Below are 18,530 nucleotides of genomic sequence, written 5' to 3'. Positions count from 1 at the left end.
TTCTTTACTGTTAGGGTGGTGAGGTACTGGAATGGGCTGTCCAGGGAGGTTGTGAATGCTCCATCCCTGGCAGTGTTCAAGGCCAGGTTGGACAGAGCCTTGGGTGATATGGTCTAGTGTGAGGTGTTCCTGCCTATGGCAGGGGAACTGGAACTAGATGATCTTAAAGTCCTTTCTAGCCCTAACTATTCTATGATTCTATCTTGGGAAGAAAGAAGGTTCTGTGCATATATCTCTGTCAGTGTGTCACTGACTGACACCAAAAATTGGTTAAAACCACAGTGAGCCAAGTTTCCTCCCTTAGCCTGGCCTGAGGAATGGGAATGGAACTACCTCCACTCACTGAGAGGGGCACATTGGGCGGGTGGTGTCTTTTCTCCAGTCAGGAACAAAATCTGCAGGATTTGGGTCACTACCTTTGGGTGTTGCAGAAAAAATATTTTGCTGCAGCTACTTGCTCCACACAAATTCTGTTCTTGAAATCTTAAAGCACTGTCATGCGTGTGTGGCATTTTTAGTGAATTGGTATATGTAAAGCTAGATGAAGAAATTTATAGGTAATATCTTAGACTTCACTTGCTGGATAGGTCAGGTTTAAAGCTGCAGGGACTGAAGTTTATGCTTGATTTGATGCACATGAATAAGCCAATTGAATTCAAAGTTCAGCATCTGTGCAAGGCTTCAAGACTGGGGACTTGCTTTGTAAAGAGGATGATGTTTTCCCGTCGCATTGCTAGGAATTAGAGAAGACTTTGCTTTTGTTGTCTTATTCTAGTCTGAAAGAGAAACAGCTGCCGGAGAAATCTTAGGATGTGACCTGTTTCAAGAACCTCTCAAACAGTTTATGTTTGTAAGAGAAGTGAGAACTGAAAACCACCTTATCTTCTAGCGTAAATATTTGGAAATATCGTTAATACATTATAGTAATGGGATAATTATTAAATGCTTTAGTATTTAGTGTCATATTGTGGTGAAAATCACTTGATAACAAATTAAAGCACTTCTATTGTAATTGCTATGGTTCTAGAGGATACACATAGTTATGCAGCATTAATTTTAAAGACTTGCATGCATTTTTAAGCTGAGCAGATACAAACCTTTGGAGAATAGCCAGTGTTCTTGCATGTGCTATATACACTCTAAGGAGTATTTAACTAAATCTTTTGGACCTTGGTTGGAAGTAATTAACATTTCTTCTAAACTTTCAATAATTTGTACTTTCTTTTTTTTCCAGTTACAGCTGTGGATTTGTTTAAAGTAAGCTCAAATGCTCTGTAGGTGCATGTGGCAGGGGGGAACATATGAAAATGATATACATGCTCCAGAAGGTTGTAACATCTGAGAGTTAATAATCTACATGAATAACCAAACAATCGTGGATTGGACTGAATGACTACTAGGAGCACAACTGCCACTGAAGCCAGTAAAAGTCTGGTTTCTAAATTGCATTCCAGGAAAGTGCTCCTTCATCATGTTGTATCTATCCATTAAGAAGAGCAGTTGGTTGTGTGGGGGAAGGGCATCTTAGCTATCTGGTGTAGCTTTAAGGGACATTTTGGGAGTGGGATTTGATTTGGTGATTCTCCAGATAAATTGTCTTATGTCTGCTGCATTCACAGGTTGTCCCTTAGGCCTTCAGTGACCTATTTCTCAGCTGTACCTTAAGTCACTTTTGTACACAACGGCTTTTATTCTCTGATGTCTACAAGACCTAAAATTATTGAATTTGGATGCTTATGATGAGGCAGGAATGCAGAGGAAAAGAGAGAGCCTGGATGATGGTGGGCTCTGAGCCCATGCAGATCTGGGGCTGTATGTTGACAGCTCTGGACTTGTGATGCATATGAAGAACTGATGCATCAGGCTCACCTCCCATGTGTGGATCAGTTGTGTTGTGGTGGTTGTCTGTCTCCCTGCTGCCTTTGATCTGAGACCTAGACTGTTGATTAAAGAGCAGCAACACAGAATGGGGACTTGGAACCTGGGAAAAGCAGTCTGAAGGTCTTGCCCATGTAGTGCCCAGCTCTTAGTATATTTAGATTCATGTTTTCTGTGACACAGGGAGCACTAAAACAGCCTGAGTTCCTCAGGCAGCTGCTTTGTGGACTAGCTTTTATCCCGGCACAGGGTGATTTGCCATGGGAGAGATGGCTGGAGCCTCTACAATGACTAATCAGGTGGTGCTGGCGTCTGCTAGAGTGGCTTGTGAGTGGGATGGCCTGAGGAGAAATTGACCATGGAAAGCTCCCCCCTCAGGCAGGGCCTCTATGCTGGGGTGTCTGGAGCTGGCAAGTGCTGGGGGGACCGTGACTGTCATGCCAAGCGCTCCTGGGGAGGGGGAAGTGGGATACTTAGAGTGCTGAGGGTACCTCATGACTGAGAAGTGCAGCAGGCTAAAAGATGTGCCGAAAATCTGAAAAACTCCGAGGAAAAGAGACAGGAGAGGAGAAGGAAAACTCTTTGGGAACTGTAGTCTAGGTTTAGCTTTGGTATTAAACCAGAGTTTCCTGTTTCCTCAGAGATGTACCCTGAGGCAAGGGCCTAAAATAGACTTGGGCATGTTCCAGGCTCTTTATAGTGTTGTGAGTACATATCACACTATTCCCCTTCAGGAACCTTACTGTTAAAGACAAAAGCCTATTATGTTCCTGTATTCCCTGACAGTCAAAGTTTGTATTTCAGAAACAAACTCTTGGGGTTATAATCAAACAGCAACATTAATCTGCCCTGTTAGATGTGGGTAATTGATTGTACTAAGTAATTTTTTGTGGTCTGTTTTAAGGAAAACATGTGGTCCAGTCTTCAGTGAGTGGAACTGCTTTCTCTCACACTGGCTGAGTATCTCATGCATCTTCCCATCCTGGTTGCTTTTTCTAAACCAAAACCCCACAGTAGTGACAGAAATTGTCCTCATTTGTGATGCCATGTCCAAGTTTTGAGCATGAATGCTTTTCGTGCATTATCGGGTTATCAGGAATTGTGTTTTGGTAAATAAGTGATGCAAGGTCTGTGACTTCTGTAGTTCTGTTAGTTCATTGGGGAAATACAGCTGAAAGATGGTGACAAATGTGTCTGCAGACGCTTTGCTGTTTCTGTATGTATAGTGCTGGTTGACATGGGATGAGCACAAGAGCAGAATAGTTGTCCATTTCTATTCTGGTATGTAACTTAGTTGTGCAATCATGTACTTATACTGTGTTCAGTTTTGTTTCCTTTAAAGAGGCTTTAATAATGCAAGGCACCTTAAGAAAATATATAATTGTGTGCAATTTGCTCCTTGAGAGTACACAGCTCTTCCCATTTGAACTGCTGCTACCTCCTGAAAGCAGGAGTGGAGACAGTGTCTTCTTTGAAAGTGTTTTTTCTCCTATGTGCAGAATGACAATGCATAAAGCTGGTCTTTGGGATATGCGTATGCAAAGTGAGATCATGTTGAAGCCTATTTTGAAGGAAATTTATTATGGATATTCTGTATATGGCTATTACTTCCTCTTGTAGAACAGTCTCTTCAGCTTCTTCAGTAGCTCTTTCGCAGCAGGTAGGTCCTCCCCTTGTTCTCCTTTGTTTCTGTAAGTGTGAAGCTGGGTTTTAGTAGCACCAGCTACTAAGGAGAAAAATGACTGCTATAGCTGAATCCAGGACAGCTCTAACTTGAATTGTTCTGGAAAGGTGTTTTATATGATGATCTCATAGGATAATCAAGGAGGGTGAGAAAAGTACTGAATCAGTCTGTTTTTTAACTTTAATTCTTACAGTGTCCAATCTTTCTTTTAAAGGCACCACAAAATCAAAACTCCTCAGTGTGCTGCAGATCACAGAGACTGTTTCACCTCATGCAATATGCAGCCTGCCATACCTATAGAGTAGGTATGGTTCCTTAATCTGCTGTTTCTGAATGTTGCTTGCTCCTGAAGTTTGCAGCTGTCTGTGAAAATATGTACATTAGATGCTCTGAAAGCTGCAACCCCCCCCCCCCCCCGTATCTTCTAAAAAAGCTGTGTGCTATTCTCCTGAATGTTTAAACTGTAGTTCTCTCACCTTTACTTTATCCATCGATGCAAAGTTATTCTGATGCATTTGACGAGAGCTGCAACTTAATCCAGTAAGTCAGGCTACTGCAGGAAGCTCAGCATGTATATTAAGTGGTGTGTTTTGCTGTGGGTTTGCATTGGGTTCAAGGCAGAGATTTTAATCTTCAGGATATCAAATGGCCAGGCATCCTAATCTCCAAGATTTTGTCTCTCTTCCCTTATGCTGCAGACCAAAGAGAGCCACCATTTGTTCCCAGCTCTGGGTCTCATGAAAGAGAAATATAGCATGGTCAGAGCATGCCTGTGCTGGAGTACCAGACTTGGAACAGCCTTTTTTAACGAGACAACATTCTTACAGACTGTACTGTCCAATACAGTGCCACTTTAAATATGCCTGTAATGTAGTTGCTCAGTGGGAGAAGATGCTGCATTCAAAGAAGCCTATTTGTAAAAGCAGACATCTTGACTTTCAAATGTCATCCTTTCCTTTCTGTAAAATGGGCATGATGGCATTTCTTGAACTTTCATTACACTTGAGGTCAGATCTAATCTTAGAAAAATACTTGAGGACAATAGGGTTTGCTTTTTTCTAGCACATGTGGTTTGGGAGACCACCGTATTAGACTTCTGGGTTGAGGACAGCTCTCCAAGATAGCTACTTTTGCTCGGTCATGATATGCAAGCTTCCTTGCTCAAGCATGCCAATTGCAAATCAAACACTATCTCCTGCTGGAGACACACATGCTCCTCCAAATGGAGACAACTGCTCTCATGCTAATGAATGGCTGCAGCTAGTCTGTGTGACTTTCTGATGATGAGTCAAAAGTGCAGTGACCCTGGTCATTGTGATCTGCTTTTTATACATACTGCTTTCTCCTCAAGTCTCAATTTTCTTTGCTAATTTACCACACCAAGGTGCAAAGCTTGTGCCTTACAATTTTTCAGTTTTGAAGACCACTAAAAGCATTCTGGTCGACAAATGTTAAATTTCCAGTAAAAACTCAGTACCCTCCTGAAGTGGCAACTCTTATGGTGAAAAACCACAAACCCATTTGACTGGGCCAGATGCTTTCATCTCCTCAGTTCAGCTGAGTAAATGATTCCTATGGTTCACTCCCATCCCCTTCCACTGCTTTATTTACTAACACACTAGTAGAATCCAAGATAGCGGGGTTAAAAGCTGGTTTCTCTATTCTTTCTTAACTTTCTTTGAGGACATGACCCTTTCACATAAATGTGTTTTGCTTTCCCAAATTCTAGTCCCATTGTGGAGTGTATGGAGGCAGCAAATAAATGATACTTAAAAATGACATAATTACATTTTCAGTAAATATGAAATTATCTTGCTAGTGTTGTTGTAAAAAGCCTATCCACCACCCACTCCTGGGAGAAAAGGCAAACCAACAGTGGATCAAATACTGACAAAATCCCAATAGTAAACAGTATGAGCAATTAATGCTTTTGGTATCTGCTGAGACAGTAAAAGCTTGTATTGGTTTTGTAGAGATTGTCTGTACTAGAAATCCATCCCTGCTTCCTTTTGGATTTTGGCGATGCAAGTGTTTTGTATCAAAGGTGACTATGTTCACTGAAGGAGGGACGAGGGTGGCTACAAACTGGATCCGGATCTGTGTTAACTCTTTTTGAGGAGAAGGTAGCAAACATGGGAAAAAGGTGGTTCTGGGGATGGCTGGGAAGAAGGAGGAGTGGTGAAGTGCCTGGAAAAGTTGTTGCCTCACAGTTTCCCTTGATGTCCAGGCACTTGAAATGCCTCAGCTGGGGTGGGACAGAATATTGGAAAATACAGAGAACAGCCCCACTTTGAGTGCTGTGGTATGGATGGCAAAATGCATTTATTTGGTCTCATTCATGTCTCCTGTGAATGGTGGTGGTGGGTGAGCAGTAGGACGAAGAGCAGAGCAGCTCCCCTGGATTTCTGTATCTTGGAGGAAATTTGATTTGTCCTTTCATAGTGATGCTTACCACCAGGAGCTCTCCTTTGGTCTTCTGTGGAGTTTTGCTACCCCTTAATTGTGCTTGAGACAAGAAGGGACAGGTTTTTATTACAGATGAATTGTCTGTTGTCTGTAGACCTTTGGCTGCTGGCCTGTCCCTAGCTTGTAAGGCTTTTGAACAACAACATCTACTTCCAGGACAAGCACTGGGGAGAGGGCCAGGGTCACACTTTGGGTGTCCATTGGAATTGTGCCATGCCTATTTACTTACAGCAAAAAAACTAAATCTAGAAAGAGGAGAAGTTTTCATGGACATGTGAACAAGCAGGAAAATGCTAGTCTCATGTATCCTGTTGAGCTGATGGAGGGAATACTAGCTAGTTAAAAAAAGCCTCAGTCGTGAGTACTTATGTAGAACAAAAAGAGCCATATACAGTAATGTCAAAGCAGCAAGAATGCAATTTTAATATAAGCTATTGCCAGTATGATGTGAAATTAATTTTTTTGTTGTTATATTAGGTGCCAAAGAATCCAAGGTCTCAGCCAAGGAACAGCCTGTTTGGTTTATATTTTTTCTTTTACAGAATTTGAAAAGAGAACGTTGTTCTGTTGGCATTAGAACAGCACAGGAAGAGTAATAAGTGATTTAAGATGCTCTATAGGCTAGTCCTCAGCGTTTCTCACTTACATAGGCCGACATGTTTACTCTTAAGTTTCTAATTAATTATAATAGGGTTACATTCCATATCTTTCAGAAAAACCAGTAAGCTATCAAAGGGAGCACATGTGTCTACACAGACATTTCGCTGCTGTTAGTATCAGAGCACGTGAGCTTATGTTATGGGTTTACACCCTCAGCAGTGCTGAAAGGCATCATAAAGGTTCAAGGCCCAGCAGCTAGGACTAGCAAATCCTGAGCAGATGGGGCACCGGCCAAAGTAGAACAAAAACTTGCATTAAATGAAGTTGTAAGACTTTTGGCCCTTTGAATGTGGCGCTATGCGGTACTGAAGAAGAAAGGCAGACTGAATAAATCGGCAACTTTCTCATGAAGCAAGAGCTTTCTCCAGCCTCTCCTTTATCTTCTCCTTCTGCTCTCTTTCTCCTTCACTGGCTTGAAAGGAAAAAAAGTTTTTTTCTCTTCCCTGAGCTAGCTGGAAAAACTGCAGCACATTAGTAGTCCTGGGATATGGCAGTGGTGGAAGTAGAAGTTTCCTCTGGGCTGAGGTGCTGGAGACATTGTGCTAGCAAATCCAGATGACGCTAAGAGGAACGAGCCTCTTCAGAGTCCTAGTGGACTTGCATTGCATTTAAATGCATGCCTGGTAATGAATGTGCTGTGGAGGAGACTTGAACATCTGGTCACTTAATTCTAGTATTTCTTAATTTATAAGGATATGAAAATTTGAACATGATATTTGAGATAAAGTTACCAATCTGATAAGACTGTTGTTCTACATGAATGAGCATTGTTCTTGTGAATATGGGATAGAACTATTACTGTATCAGCTATGCCTGTAACCTATTAGCAATGTACATTTTTGAGCTGGAAATCTATTTCATTTATGACTTTAAACTTGGTGTGTGAGTGTCCTAACCTCTCTGCTGCTGCCTCTCAGAAAATTGCTGAAGTACTACATATCGAGGAAAGACCTTTCCCCACAAATATTCTGTATATGCAGTTTGAAGAGCAGCTGACTTCTTATTTTAAGAGTCAAAACCTTTGGCAGACAAACTGTTTCATATGTGTTAATGTCTGGGGTGTGAATGTGCTTTCTGGGATGCCATTTCCCTGTGAGGGCAGAGCTGAAAAAAAGGCAGCTTGTCTCCAGCATGGTCAGTACCAACTTGCATCTCAGCTGGGAAAACCTCTCGAAGTCTTCACAGAACTTGAAACCAAACTAGTCTGATGCCACATTAAATGTCTGCTTTTAAAGACTTTTAATGAGAAGAGGATGACCCTGTTAATGAACATCAGCAGCACTCAACATCCACCCAATGTCTACTTTTATTTGTCTTTAAAAGCAGACCAAATGCATGGTATTCCTGCTTTTATTTAAAACTGCCTCCCTGCCTATCTGTCAGCTGAGATGTAGGTTGCTGTTTCAGGAAGATAACATGATGCCAGCACTTTAACTGTGACCAAAGCCAGTATACGTTTGTCTGTGGGTTGCTGGCATGTGCCCTAAGGAGATGCCATGTTTCCAGGCAGCTGAGGGTGCTTGAGGTACTTGAAGTGACTTGCCCTATTGCCAGGTCCCAAGACAGCACTGAAATTACTCACTTACAAGCCTCTGTCTCCTGTGTACTGGTGGCATGTCTTTCCAGCTCCTGGTTAGTGAGGGTGGCAGCAATGGCCTGAGACAAGCTCTTTGATCTCTTTGCTCTTCCAGAAGGCATCCCAAGGCATCTTGTTACCTATATGAGCTGTGAGACCCAAATGAGACAGATGCTTGCTGTAGAAGGAAGCCCTTTAAGGCAAAAGGTGCACGGCATGCAGGTTTGGCTCAAAACCCCCTCTCTTGCTGGCTGTGGGCCAGCTTCCTGTAGTTCTGGACAGCTTTCCAGCATGGCCAGCAGCCCCTCCTGGGCATCTGGCAGCAGGGATGGAGGGAGGACACCACGCTGATGTCACTGGTACAGCAAGGTGAACTCATGAGGGCTTTGAAGGAGGACGACTTAAATGCACAAAAGACTAAAAGCCATGTGATTCTGTGGGGGGCCTGAGGAGACATCAACCCTGAACTGGCTCCTTAAGCTGCTGCTCTCAGGTTTTTTTGTTCTTTCTGTGAAACACAGAGAAATTAAGGTTTACTGTGGCAGTTTGGAGTCAGATGAGCGTCATCATCCTGGGACACACAACCAAGCTATCGGCCCTTATTCCTGCAGTCATTACCCCTAAGAATGCAGCACTTAATTCCTTTCCCCCTTTTCTATCCTTTTATTCGTTATTGTTTTCTCTTGGAGACTAAAGGGTTGTTCATTAATGCTTACCAAGACCATGAGTGTTCTTGGAGGAAAGTCCTTTGGAAAGTGCCACATTAGATAATCATGTGTGTGTTTTGTTTTTAAGTTGTCTCATAATGCCATGCTTGCTCGAGTACTGTGCAGCCAGACAAGAATGTCAGCCAGGGGAGGAGCCTTTTGCATCAGTAAATTTTGTCTGAAGAAAAGCTACTGTTTTGAGGGCAGAAAAGCATGTTATTCCTCCATCTTTGTCCCATAACAAAATTACAGCCAACTAGAAAAGAGAATCCTGTTAATCAGAATAGTCAATTGGGGAATCACTAGCTCTGATTTTAGACACTATTTGTAATTTGCTTTAGGGTCTGTAGCCTAATTCTTTCCTTTGAGTTAATTAAAATACGTTTGGATGTGACAGACATTTCCAAACCTTCCCGCAATCCATGAGGAAGGGCAGGTTTTTTGTCATCCTCCATCAAGTACAGAGGCTCTGAACACAGAAGAATTTCACTACAATGCTGCAAGGTTGTTTACCTTAGCTCCTTCACAAAAGATAATCCAACAAATTACATTAATTATAAACCAATATGTTCTGTTCAATTCCCACATGAGCCAAACCTGGGTATGAGCATCTGCTCTTATTTTCTGAGCTGGGTTTTGAGGACAAGACTCACAACAATGCTCAATCCATAATTAACAGAAAAATTAAAGATGCAACATCCCTTGCATCCTGCTTTTTGAAGCAGCATGTTTAAAAATATACATGCACTGTCCTGGCAGTTTTTATTCAACATAAAAAAAACAATACTCTATTGTTACCCTGGTGTGTTTTTGTTTGTTTAAAATATTTACATTTATGTTAGGCTTAAAATAAACATGTAAATACTTTCCATAAGAAAAAAAAAAGAGAATCATAATTCCCTCTTGTGCCTCATTTTTTTCTTTTCAATTGTTTCTCTTCCTCCCCCCAAAGATGACCTCTTTTCATAAAATGTGGTTTATTCTGCATTAAGCATATTGTTTTCTTTATGAAAAAAGGACTGGTTGGGCTTCTTTTCATTTTATTTTTTTAAGTGGCATATTTTTTCAGTTTCATTTCATAACAGGAAACAAAAGAGAACGTGATTGTTTGACCTGGTTACCAAAGAAATATTTGGCTAATAAAAATCCCATTAGCATGATGCCAAGTTCTGCTAGTTGTTTATGGTAAGCATGCCTATACAATTATGCTCCATTTGCATGTTGAAGGAGTGGAGGAAAGAGAGCTTTTGTGGTTTAGGCACTAGGCTGGCACTTGAGATAAGAGATCAGTTCCCAGCTGTGCAGCAGACTGACTTTGAACAGACAGCAAATTTCCGTGGCTTACTATCGCAGAAGAGATTAATAACACTTCTTTCCCCCATCTTCCATCTTGTTCCTGTAGGAAACTGAACTCTTGAAGGCTGCTTGCCCTGGTGTGCAGCACTTGGTCTGTTGTGGGGCCCTACCCCTTGACCAAGGGGCATAGCTGCATTGCCTTCACCTGAGACTCCTGTAGGAGCAGAACTAACTTCCTAACTCACTGTGCTTAACAGAGCTCATGCAACATAAAAGCAATAAAAAATTATATGATTGCTACTATCTATTCCTGTTTCAGGAAGAAATATCTGAATTTCTTGATAATGAAGGTCTTTCCTTTGTTCTCCCTATCCCTTGGGTTTGCCCATGTCCACATCTGATGGTGCTGACAGCCCCATGGCTCCTAGCTGCTGTGGAGCAGCATGTTGGCCTGCCCTAGATGTGGTCTTGCCCATCCTGCCAGGAGATGTCCTTGCTGGGAACCCCTGTGTTGCTGCCGGAGACAAGGGTACGGGTGCTGTCCCATTGTAGTCACACTTCTCATACCACTGTGCTGTGCAGCAGCCTCTGTAGGCTTGCTGCATTTCACGCAAGTCTTGTTTTAATGAATAAGTAATTGACAAGAAAACAATAGAAATTTATTAACTACAGGAGGAAAAAAATAACACGGAAAAGCTGAACATGTTGGGAAACACTTCTGCAAAGAGAATGAGGGGGACCGCTTCTTTGAAAGCCAAGACATGTACCCCTGGAAGCTCAGAGATGTCGCCTCTGTTGCCTGAGGTTTTTGTTCCCCTGGGACTTGCAGCATGGATTCAGCTGTGAACACACTGCAGAGAGCAGGATGTGGTGAACCATAGGCTCTGTGGGCTCCCTGCTTGGCAGCACAGTGGGAGCTCATGGGGAAGTCCAAGGAAGGACTGCAGGAGCTTTTCTGGAGTCACTGATTGGTACAGAGGATTTTTTGTGTTTAGCCTTGCTGGTAGGAAGGGTCCTGAGCCTGGGTGTAGTAGTCAGGAATGTCAGTACCTGCTAAACACTCAAATTCTCCAGGCTTGTTATTCCAGTGTTCTTGGTGTTTGTTTGAAAAACAGGGAAACTTCCACCCCTTCCAGTTAGGAGGGTGTAAGCTCAGTGTAAAGAAGCAGGAATAAATCCTCCAAGTGTTAAATGTGATGGCTGTTGAGCTCTGCTGCTGGACACAGATGTACCACGAGTTAGATATGTGGCAATGGAGGGTGCTGCCACCCACAGGAGGAGGACCAGTCCTGATGGGACATGCAACCAGGGAGTTGCCTACCTCTCTTCTGCAAGGCCAAGGAAGGAACACTGGTGAGGGGTAAAGACCCTTGTGTCTGGGCCAGCTGCTCCTATGTGGCCCATGCCACCCACAGATAGGGCTTGCTCAAGTTGCTCCTAATGGCTGAATGGCGGCCCTGGGTTTGAGTCTTCAGGCATAATTTGCTTTAGGCAAGATCTGTATCTTCCTGGTCTGTAAATAGGTAGCTATAATGTCCTCAGCAAGAGGACATTAGTTTTAAATTTCAGTCAAAGGCACATCTCAACCTTCCTCCAAATTAAAAAAGTAATCAAAAGGCAGCTCTTGGTGTCTCTCAAGTCTTTGATCACTTACCCTCCCACTTCAACAGTGCTCCTCGAGTTCTGGGACACATGCATGCCAAAACCTCTTCCTTTGCTGGGAGCATGAAATTTTCAGCTGCACAGTTTGCAGAGCGCACTTGAGGAAAAACCTTCTGCCTTTACTATTGCTCTTGAGGAGAAGGATGTGTGTTCACTGCGCAGCTAAGGCATGTGCTGTGCAGCAGCCCTTGATTGGTAGGACTCCGAAAATGACTTCAAAATGGCACAGTGTGAACGCTGCATGCCCAACGTGTGATATTAAAACATTTAGAACTGGATCAAATCAAACCCAGTTTTCACCACAAACGCGTAGAGGCTGTTCTTCTTGTTTGAAGACTCTTTTCTTGCCAAATTCCATCTTTCCACACTGAGATGCTTAAAAAAAGCCTTGTGTATGTATATATTTATATAGCTGAATGTTTTTTTGATCACATTTTATACAAAAATATTGCCTTTTGGCAGGGAGTCAGCTAGTAGGTGTTGGATTCAGAATGTATCGTAAAGTTACTAGTGACTGCAAATGACATTTACACCCAGTAAATCTGGTAGGGAACTGTTAAGGTCGAAAAATCAAGGCCTCCAAAGCCAGGAAATTACATAAATAATAATTGCATTGAGCTCTCTGTGTGTCTGTGCATGTGTGTGTGTTTATAATTGTAGTTATGTGACTGATTTAGGTTTTTTCTTTCTTTAATTCCATGGGGCCTGTCTCTTCTGTAGGTGGTTTTTCAGCCTTACTTGCACCATGTGTTATTTTTTGCCACCAGAGCCCCATGAAGTTCTCTATACATGTCTGTGCTAGAAGTGGGCCAAGGTCATGAGACTGAAGTCAGAAATACCCTTGCATGGAGACTCAATTACCAAGTCTTGGGAAATGAGTGGCTACCCCTGGGTGGGACAGATTGTATAGGGTCACAGGCATGTGCTGGGTAGGGGGACACCAAAGCCTGAGGCTTTTTCTATCCCTCAGCCCCAGAAGCTGAAGGCAGCTGTAGATGGTTATCTATGGATCTGTGAAGATACAGGCTCCTGGAGCTGCAAAAGAGACTGATATCCCCATGTTGATGGGGAAGCATGGACATAGCTGGGGAGTAGGGTGTGAATAGGTGTAAATTGCTCCTGTGGGACCAACAGATACCTGCAGAAGTTTCTGCAAAGCCCGCAGCTTGGATAAATCTGTCTGGATTTCCCATGAATGCCTGTGCCCCAAGACAGAACGCGCTAGTGTTTCTCAGATAAAAGCTTAAAAAATTGCTGAAATGTAAGGAAAAGGTGGAGTATGGAGGGTGCACCCACTCTGAGGTCATGCCATCTGTGACCATCTGTGAAGGAAGTCTCCTTTCTATTAAGTAACCTCCAAAGAAAGATATCCCTAACCTCCTACAGAGGGCTTGTTCACATACTGAGCTACCTTTATTTTTGTTTCCTTTCTAATCATAATCGAAATGACATTTGTTGTGAATTGGGCCAATTTCTTTCTGTGCTATTGCTAATATTGCTGGAGAGCAATTGCTTAATGTCTTTTTCATAACCCCTTTTGGAAGAGCCTTATCATGTAATCTGTTGTTTCTAAACAAAAGTTTACAATGAAAGCTGTCACTTGGAGCAAAGACTCAAAAAGCAAAGGCACATCTGTGTGTTATTTCATTGGTTCTGCATTGCAGAACCTTTTGGAACCCACCACAACTTGAAAGTAAAACCTTATAAAGGATTTTTATATTATTGGATTTTAGTTATTTTCAGTTTTGGGATATTAGGTTTCTCCATATTATAGTTGGCTTAAGCTTTCTTGTTTGCTTGAGGTTTTTTCCTCTTAGGATAATTTTTTTTTTTCAAATGGAATTCCTCTTTTTAATTCTTTCTATTTTAAAGCAATGTGTTCATTACACTTGGATTCTTATTTTGGAGTCGCTTCACTTACTGGTGGATTAAATGCCATTTCTACATGTGTAAGGAGTTTAACAAAATTGAGTCGAATTTATTGAATGATCTTGTTTTTATTTATCCATAAAGTGCACCAGGATATTACTCACTAAGGCTCAAGTCTGATTTTTATCTGAGGTCCTGGCCTGAGCAAGAGACAAAAACAAGAGCAAATTATCCAAGAACATCAGTAATAACTCTTTAAAATAAACTTGTAAAGTAAATTAAAACTGCGACTGAAGTGGAAGAAAACCAAAGGAGAATGAGGAAAACCAAACCCTGTGGATCAGTAAGAGGAAAGCTGGTGATGGTGTGACAGAGTAGAATTAGCCCCATCTGCCAAGTGCCTCTGAGCAGCAGAGGTGTCACCTGCCACCTGTACCCCAGGAAGGCTTTAGGCCAGACTCTGACCTGATTTTCACCCTGTGCAACACTGCCTGCAGTCTGTCTGCACAGATACAAGTTAGAAACCCACCCAGTCAAATTCTTCTCTAAACATAAGTAAATAAAGGAGTACTGTTTCTGGTTTCTGTAAGCTCTGAAATGATGTTTGCCTCATGTGATAGTAACTTCCTAGTGGTGCTTGCTGGAGGTGCCAGGCTGACAGCCCTGGCCGATGGGTCCCTTGCAGCTTTAACATGCTTTCACAATAACCACTCCTCCCCTCCAGCCAGTTACTTCGGTCCTCAGGGTCTCTGCTGAGACTGCTGTAGGCTGAGACCAAATTTAGTAATCTAAGTGAAATAGGTGTGCACCACTGCAGTCTGGCAATGCAAAGCTTTCTGTCCAGAAAGTGGAGTGGCTTCTCCTGATTATTCTCTGACAGGGTACAGGTACAGTGATGGCTGCACTGCTTCATAATCTGCAGCTCATGAAAATCACTACAGGGCTATTAAACACAATATATATGTCAGAGCAGTGCACAGTTTGTTCTGGGTTGTGTCACTTGGCTTTGGAGGGTTTCAAATATGATGCAGCCCATACTCCCTTCAGGTACTTGCACTGAACATCTCAGAAGATGGAGAAGGGTTTGACTTGTGTGATGGCATTTGTAAGGTATAATTCAGGTGTGTAAATTAACTGCCCCAGCTCAGATACTAACACAGTGGAGAGCTTCCTTTTTACTACCAGCTTCTCCTGAAGCAGCCACGCTGCCTGGGTTTGATGCCCATATGGGGAGGCTGGCTTCTGTGGTACCAGTGACTTCGGGAAAATGCCATGTATTCCCCCCCGAGGCTCAAAACTCAAAACTGCTCACCTAGGTCCTTATAAATGTGAACCCTTTGTGGGGCTGCTTTGCCACTGTTGATATGTGTTTCTGGAAACCAGTGACTGCTTCAGTCATACTGAAGCTTTTTATCACTCTACAATACACTGTGTCCCTTTTATCACATTTAGAAAAATTAGTCTGTTCTAAAGCAGCTGGCTGCTTTGAGGGCATGCAAGTATGTATATGACAGCACATGCTTTTACTTTTTAATGAACTATTTCCCCTGGCTTCATCTTGCAGTCTATTTTTGTTGTTCTAATGACACTGGTCAGTGAAGCTCAGAGGAAATCAGTCATCAAAATGCATGGTGCTGAAGCAGTATTTCTGCTGTAGTGGGTATTCTGTTAATGCCTTTGGAGATTTCTTGCTGTTGTCACTGCTGCATCCATACCATAATGCAGAACTACCTAAATTGAACCAAGAGGCAAAATTTGGAGCTATATAACTAGGTTACCTAAGAAAAATTTCTTGGGACATTAATTTTCACTCATGCTAGAACAGTCAAAGTGACCCCTAGTATGTTCTGTTGGGATGCCTGACATCTGTTACCTTACTCTAATACACAGGATTCTCTTCTTTAATTTCCTTACTAGCAAAACTGGCCTGGAATCTGTGAAACATTAACATTTACAAAATATACAGCACCCCTGAAACAACAAGGTTTTGGAAATTAAGGTTCTTTTAATTGGTCACATACAGTTAGATCAGGGTTTAGATAAAGGGTCCCATATTGACCATCTAGAACTCTTCATGAACAGCTGTTTCATAACTTCTCTCTTTTGCTTTCCTCCTTCTGTGGATATCTCATTTCCATACTGTTTTACACTGTGTTTCTCCAAGTGTTCTTGCATATTTAAACCTGGTCTATGATTGTAGCTCTGCAATAGATAGATCATATCAAACAAACTTGGTTTCTTAAACCCTACAGAAAAGCTCACTATTATTTTGCAGCAAGTTCCTCCAGATTCTCTATTCCTGTGATGTCTCTAGGATATTCCACTTGCTTGTGCTGCCTTCACTTGCTTCATCTCTTATCCTGGCTGGTTCCTTTCCATCTTTTTAGAGAGATCTGAATAAAAGCTCAACCTGTGGGGGGGAAATAAGAACAAATCCCAGACAAAATGAAATGCTGTAAACTTTTTGCTCAGCAGCCCAGGCAGTTTGAAGAACCAGTCATCTTTGGTTGCTACCCTCCTATAGTGCTTTTGTTTGTGGGTGGTTTAGCATTTATGCTTCTGTATACACAGCCCTAACTGTAATAAATCTAATCATTCTTAAAGTTTCCCTTCAGAGGTTCTACCTCAGCCAGCTAGAATACTAGCAAAAACCCAGTTTTCCAGTTCTTTAGAATAATCTCTACTGCTTATTCCCAATTTTAACTTTTTAGATTAGTTACACCATGGATGTGTTCAGACAGCAGGGTAATGAAAGACCATGTACCTGGCCTGAGGCCTATTGGGATGGACAATGAATGCAATTAGTCTTTGATAACTTCCATGAAATAAAACTTGTATTCAAAAGTTGTTCTTTATCAAAGAGTACTGATTCTTTCCTTCCTTCCTCTTTAAGGACTAACAGCAAGAACCTGTGATATTTGAGAGCACAAGTAGGAAGTCCTACTCATTTTCTTTTCTTTCTCAGTCTTTTTTTAAAAGTTGATTATATTTTTACCTGAAACCAAATTTGTCAGCTTCAGATGCCTTGTTAACATAAAATTAAGACAACAACAACTTGTAAATTGTAAAATTTATGAAAATAAAAATGGATTAATATTTGATGAAGCTTCCATAAAAAGAGACTTAATTGTTCATATATTATTTATGAACTTTGGGGAACAATTTATCTTGTTTTTACCTTTCAGAACAGCCCCCTAGAGCTGTGATGCAGAGTAGGAAAGGCTGGCATTCCTTCTTCTACAGGCTCATTTTCTCCTTCTCCCCTGGCTATGGGCAGCAAACGAGCCCTCCAGCACTGTCAGGGCACAGAACCCCCCCTTCCTATTGCAAATCTGCTCTTGAAGTGGGTTGAGGCCACATCAGGTGCCAGGTTCTGTGTCAGAGGACCCAACTGTATCTTCAGTGGGGTAGCATTGAATATGACACAATTGTCCTGCCTTCATACGCAAAATGTTGCTTGTCCCTTTGCCACTCCTCCATGAGGACACAGAGGAAGCCTCATGGGAGAACTTTGCATAGCAGATGATGTAAATTGCAAAACCTGCTAGAAATCTTCTAATTAATTTTTAGTTGGGTTTATGTGTCTGTGTATATTATATAGGCACTCTATGTCTAGGATATGCAACTTACACATGCTCTATGATTATGTTCCTTCCGTTCTTGGACACATAAAAGCCATTTTCCCCCTTCAGCTGCCCTGGTTTTCTTTTTTTCTTTGTTTTTCCTCCTCCCTCCCATAGTCTAATCATGAATAAGAGATTTGGGTAGAAATGGTAGATGAAATCTCTCCTTTTCCTTGTGAAGTCAGGCAATGGAACTTGGCAATGACTGTCAATACAATAGAAAATGGCTCTGTGTTCCACCAGCAGACAAGTACTTAAAGGGGCCTGTCATTAGAGTGTTGTGCAAGCAATAATGTGAGGTGTAAAAGTCACTTTGCCAGAGATCAACTTTTGATAAATATATTTTAATTTCTTTATTGAGTTTTAAAGTATAACAACAATTGTTGAATAGGTGCGACTGAAAACATGTTAAATAGCCTTCAACTCTTCACATTTGTATTGAACATCATCTCCAGGAGTGACATTTCATGTTACCATGGAAACAAATTTGACATTTCAAAAATACATTTATTGCTGGGTCACCAAGACAGGAATTCTGAAAGAAAAAAAGGTCAGAATATTTGCCTGTCTCAGACATATTATGCAGTTTGCTGTATTACTTTGGAGGAAAAAAATATGTGGTATCGTAAAATAGCATGCTCCAGCTTGATCCAGTTTGAAAATATTTTGACAAGATGGTGGCAGTGTTACAGGTCAATAAAGCGTGTCTCAGTCTCTGAGATTTTGCAAAGTGATTAAAACTGTTTCTTGGATCAAGACCTTTTCTGGATCAGTTCATGTTCCTAAGGACTTTCAGTCATGGTTTTCACAACCGCAGTAGCTGTCCTCTGCTTCATCATCTCTCCTTATAGAAAACACTTGAAAGACTGATGTAAAGATTTTATTTCATATTCAGGAAAAACACTGCTATCTGGATTGGAATTATGCCAAAGTGTTATCTCAAATAATATATTTAATATAAAATAGGAAATTAAGGAATCGAGGGTAAGGTTTTGTACTGAAGGACATGTGCCTGTATTTTAAAAAGAAATATGTAATTTACTACTTTATTAAGATAGAACAAATGCTGTTCTTGAATGTCTTGGTGTAGTTCTATAGTGACGTATTAT

This window comes from Melopsittacus undulatus, chromosome 8 (assembly GCF_012275295.1).
Source record: "Melopsittacus undulatus isolate bMelUnd1 chromosome 8, bMelUnd1.mat.Z, whole genome shotgun sequence".
In the NCBI taxonomy this organism is placed as follows: Eukaryota; Metazoa; Chordata; class Aves; order Psittaciformes; family Psittaculidae; genus Melopsittacus; species Melopsittacus undulatus.
The sequence above is the reverse complement of the archived record's forward strand: the minus strand, read 5'-3'. Positions refer to the sequence as shown.